A 5,713-nucleotide genomic window follows, 5' to 3' on the forward strand; every position below is an offset into this window, starting at 1 on the left:
GAGGACCCACGCTTACTGTCCACCAGTGTAGGAGGGAAACCTTTTTCTCTGATTTCCAATGTAAGGGGGCACTTTTTTTTTTGGACCACCCATGTATAGAAGCACTTTTCCAATGACCACCAATGTAAAGAGTGCCACCATTCTGTATTCCTTTATTATTATATCTCCTACTTACTGATCATACTAATATGATACTGATACTGATCATAACAATATTAGCTGTAGATATAATTTTTAGCAGGGGTTCCCCGAGACCTATAAATTATTTTAAGGGTTCCTCCGTCATAAAATAGGCTGGAAAGGGCTGGTCTAGGTTGTCTCACTCCATACTGGTTTTCACCGGTGCTAAACCCACTGTAGAAGTCTAGATGGCGACCACCAGCAGGGCAGACCGATGCCTCAGTAGGTATTCCAGTGTATGCCGCATTGTTTTCAATCAAGCAATAGGTACTAAACATCTAGTTGACGAAGAGAAGTTAAAATAAGCTGCAAGCCTCCGATAGTGAACCGTGCCACCCCATCTGACCTCCTTTCTCGTGGCAGAATCAGATGTTCTAATGCCATGAAAGTCATTCCCCGATGTTTTATGAAAGGTTTCCGAGAGATCACGGACCAGTAACTAGAAGAAACCACGAAAGAAGAGCTACTGCCTCGTCTCATAGTTTACCCGACACACGAAATCATTTCAGCTTCAATATTTCTGCCTCCAGCAACGGCTGACACGATACAGAACTCTGCAACCTTAATGGAGAAATACTCACAATGCCAACAATGATCAGAGCCCCGACCCTGAGAGAGAACACTGAGTTCATACACTCACCTGCAGAGACAGGGAAGCGGAGAGTTAGGTCAACTGCACATTACAGTGGAACTCCAGACGAAACACATTTTCTATCTTTTCCCAGGGACCCTTGCCCACTCGGTCCAAGACCAATATAACAAGGTTTGGCTGGAGGTCCAGTTCAGTGTATGAGTTTACAAAGATGATGCTTTATTTTTAAATAATGCCAGAAGAGGGGTTTTAGGTCAAACTGAATGTGACTGAAAAATAGGATTTTGGTGTAAACAAGGTAAAATCCTTTTCTTGAGGTTTATTATAGAGCACCGGAGCAGGTGGATCCGAGACCAGTGGGGTTATGCCGTTGCCTTGAGGCGGAACTGGACAATGGCCAACCAAAAAAAAAAGAAGCTGTCGGCCGGGCAAGTATAACCCCTTCTACCCCCTAAGACCCTTCAGTTTAAGCAGTTTTAAGTGGAGATCATAAACAAATCGGGTGGGACCCGTGTGCCTTCATGAACTCCAAGAAAATAATTTTAAGGCAAGTAGAAAAAATGGTTTTAATCGTTTATCAAGGGACACAGGATCAGTTGGATCTGAGACCATTGGCCCATTGAAATGAGGGTTAGGCAACATAGCACCCAACCCACAGAGCTCACAAATCAAGATACAACAAAGTAAACTCTAGGGCAGTGGTGGCGAACCTTGGCACTCCAGCTGTGCCAAAACTACAATCTTACTGACCACCAGTATAAGGAGGAGCCTCTCTTACTGACCACCAGTATAAGGAGGAGCCTCTCTTACTGACCACCAACATAGGGGGAGCCACCCTTATTGACCACCAGTATAAAGAGGAGCCTCTCTTAGGTCTCGTTCACACCTAGGCGTATTGCATATGCGCGACCGTCGCGCGTTTTTTTATCGCGGTAAAAAAGTAGCGCGACAAACGCGCGTTTCCGAAGGCTACTTGGCTGTATCCCAATGGAAACGCGCAACAAAACAGCCCAAAGTAGTACATGTACCTTTTCAGGCGTGGGCCGTTTTGTAGCGCGTTAGGGACGGGCGGAAATACGCCAAGGTGGGAACGAGACCATTGAATACAATGGGATTTAGATTTTTGAGCGTTTTGTAGAGCGTTCGTCCAGCGTAGAACGCGCTACAAAACGTTCAGGTGTGAACGAGGGCTTACTGACCACCAACATAGGGGGAGCCACCCTTATTTGACCACCAGTATAAGGAGGAGCCTCTCTTACTGACCACCAACATAGGGGGAGCCACCCTTACTGACCACCAGTGTAGGAGGGAAACCTTTTTCTCTGATTTCCAATGTAAGGGGGCACTTTTTTTTTTGGACCACCCATGTATAGAAGCACTTTTCCAATGACCACCAATGTAAAGAGTGCCACCATTCTGTATTCCTTTATTATTATAGCTCCTACTTACTGATCATACTAATATGATACTGATACTGATCATAACAATATTAGCTGTAGATATAATTTTTAGCAGGGGTTCCCCGAGACCTATAAATTATTTTAAGGGTTCCTCCGTCATAAAATAGGCTGGAAAGGGCTGGTCTAGGTTGTCTCACTCCATACTGGTTTTCACCGGTGCTAAACCCACTGTAGAAGTCTAGATGGCGACCACCAGCAGGGCAGACCGATGCCTCAGTAGGTATTCCAGTGTATGCCGCATTGTTTTCAATCAAGCAATAGGTACTAAACATCTAGTTGACGAAGAGAAGTTAAAATAAGCTGCAAGCCTCCGATAGTGAACCGTGCCACCCCATCTGACCTCCTTTCTCGTGGCAGAATCAGATGTTCTAATGCCATGAAAGTCATTCCCCGATGTTTTATGAAAGGTTTCCGAGAGATCACGGACCAGTAACTAGAAGAAACCACGAAAGAAGAGCTACTGCCTCGTCTCATAGTTTACCCGACACACGAAATCATTTCAGCTTCAATATTTCTGCCTCCAGCAACGGCTGACACGATACAGAACTCTGCAACCTTAATGGAGAAATACTCACAATGCCAACAATGATCAGAGCCCCGACCCTGAGAGAGAACACTGAGTTCATACACTCACCTGCAGAGACAGGGAAGCGGAGAGTTAGGTCAACTGCACATTACAGTGGAACTCCAGACGAAACACATTTTCTATCTTTTCCCAGGGACCCTTGCCCACTCGGTCCAAGACCAATATAACAAGGTTTGGCTGGAGGTCCAGTTCAGTGTATGAGTTTACAAAGATGATGCTTTATTTTTAAATAATGCCAGAAGAGGGGTTTTAGGTCAAACTGAATGTGACTGAAAAATAGGATTTTGGTGTAAACAAGGTAAAATCCTTTTCTTGAGGTTTATTATAGAGCACCGGAGCAGGTGGATCCGAGACCAGTGGGGTTATGCCGTTGCCTTGAGGCGGAACTGGACAATGGCCAACCAAAAAAAAAAGAAGCTGTCGGCCGGGCAAGTATAACCCCTTCTACCCCCTAAGACCCTTCAGTTTAAGCAGTTTTAAGTGGAGATCATAAACAAATCGGGTGGGACCCGTGTGCCTTCATGAACTCCAAGAAAATAATTTTAAGGCAAGTAGAAAAAATGGTTTTAATCGTTTATCAAGGGACACAGGATCAGTTGGATCTGAGACCATTGGCCCATTGAAATGAGGGTTAGGCAACATAGCACCCAACCCACAGAGCTCACAAATCAAGATACAACAAAGTAAACTCTAGGGCAGTGGTGGCGAACCTTGGCACTCCAGCTGTGCCAAAACTACAAATCCCAACATGCATCTTCCTCTGGGAGTTATGTCTGTGGCTGTCGGAGCCTTGCAATGCCTCATGGACTTGTAGTTCCAAAACAGCTGGAGTGCTAAGGTTGGCCATCACTGCTCTAGGGGCTGCCTACAGGTCAAAGAGCTGCCTGAAGGACCTTACACCCAAAGCTGGGCAGGCCCGTTGTTCCCTGGACTGTTCCCTTTGCGATTAGAATCCGAAAAACACCAAGAAGCATGGTGGGTACTCATAAACCAGCTGCGGAAACTGGGAAGGTTATATGGCCAAAGGTGAGGGTGCCACTCCTGGGCAGCAGGAGAAACCAAGGAAACTTGTGACCCCTGTGAATAGAACAGTGGGGTGAAACTACGACATGCTGAAAGGCAGGAAGAGGCAGCGTGAGTTTGCGTCCAACACAGCTAAGACTGACGCAGCACTTTAATTCCCAATGTGTTAACCCTCTCAGGGTAATGGCAATGGTGTGCCATGCTCATATGAGGCTATGCCCCAGACCTACCATATTGAAGGCCTGGAATGCGTTCTGCAGCTAACAAGCACAGGAGGAAGGTACTGAAGAAATGCAGAACCCAGTGAATGTCACATTCCAGGCATTCTGGGATAGTACTGCGGAAATATTCCCATGGGAGTCTTTAGGGATCACACCAGAGGTTGTGTCAGGGCCCTGGACCTGTAAAGTACACTGTGGCTAACAAGCCAGTACACTAAGGGGTGTTGTTATAAAATGTTTGCAGAGCCATTTGTTCTCCAAAACCGACATTCACATTCGTTCTGTGCAAACAGGGAAAAATTCAAACATTTTCTTGTACAGAACAAGTGTAATTGTGAGAAAATACCACGTTATGGCCACTAGATGGAGCTGAGGAGGCTTTTTTTTTTGCCAGTGTCCTATTCCTCCTGAAGGCGGCAGTATAACCCCAATTGTCTCGGATTCAACTGATCATGTGTCCCTCAATGAATGACGAGGAGAAAAAGTTTAGCTGGGGTTGGGACTTCGGGCCCAAAAATAAATGTGGGTGTATTTATAAGCAAATCTCAGGCCATTTGCCCCTTAAAACTCTTATCATTCGTTCTGCAAAAGGAACCCAAAACCATTGTTCTTAGATTGTTGTTTCTAATTTCGAACGTTATATTTGGAATATACCACATTATGGCCTCTAGAGGGAGCTGAGGAGCATAGGACAGATATACACAGTGTGAGCCTTGTAAGTGTAAGTGCACTCTAGGAAGCTGGGAACTAGGAGCCAATATGCAGATACACAATGAGCCTGCACATCCAACCAGATTCCCTCCCCCGAGGTCCCAATTCACCCCTGAAAAATTTTAAGGGTGAACTCCAGACAAATATAAAAGACACAATTAATAAAGCTCTGTACTGAAATGTAATTTGACATGTTTTGATGCTTCATTTCACAAGCTCTGTACTTATTTAATACACTATTTTTTAATGCAGCTAGTGTAAGCACCCAAAAGCTCCTGAAGATTACTTACAACTTCCAGAATTGTATATTTCTCATTACCAGAAACACTGGAGAATAAAATGGCGGCAGTTCCAATTTTTTGTTGTCACGCGATTTTAGCGTAGCAGTTTATTGAACCCGGATTTTCAGTAAAAATTGCTGTTAAATTAATTTTAGTGCACAGAAACGCAATGGTGGGGGAGGGGGATTATCAAAACTGGAGCAGACGCAATATGGAGCAGTTGCCCATGACAACCTGCCAGCGTCTATCTTTCATTTTCGAAGCTTAACTGAACCAACTAAAGAGAGAAGCTGATTCTCTCTGCTCCAGTTTTGATAAATTCCCCTCATTATATTATCCAATAGAATATAAAAGATAAGGTCACACCAAATACATAGATACCAAACACACCGAGCTTCAAAACTGCGTGTGCACGTGAAATGGCAAAAAAATATGGAATCCAAAAGCATCCATAGGTGACACTTTAAAAGCCCGTGCAGGTCGTCATTTTAGAGCCGACTGTAAATAATGGCCCCAGAATGATTGCTCTAACCTTGGCGTATGCGGCGATACCCAACATGTCCGGAGACACCCTGCACATCTCCCCTCCCGAGACCCTCCGCGCGTCTCCCCAAACCCTCCGTGCGTCTCCCCCTCCCCAGACCCGCCCGCGCTTCTCC

General features: G+C 45.2%; 1 protein-coding gene across 3 annotated transcripts in view; it reads right to left on the minus strand.

The window, feature by feature from the left end:
• The window catches only part of CUTA (cutA divalent cation tolerance homolog), a 25,925-nt gene that overhangs the window by 14,477 nt on the left and 5,735 nt on the right, over positions 1–5,713 (minus strand). The window contains exon 1 of one of the 3 annotated variants that reach the window (XM_018558139.1): positions 2,808–2,834. The exons of the other annotated variants lie outside the window; for them this stretch is intronic. The gene's annotated coding sequence lies outside the window, so the exon portion shown is untranslated. Of the gene's footprint in view, positions 1–2,807; positions 2,835–5,713 lie in introns of those variants that run through there. 3 annotated transcript variants of the gene reach the window in all.

Source organism: Nanorana parkeri, unplaced genomic scaffold, assembly GCF_000935625.1.
Source record: "Nanorana parkeri isolate BGI_ZX_2015 unplaced genomic scaffold, ASM93562v1 scaffold321, whole genome shotgun sequence".
In the NCBI taxonomy this organism is placed as follows: Eukaryota; Metazoa; Chordata; class Amphibia; order Anura; family Dicroglossidae; genus Nanorana; species Nanorana parkeri.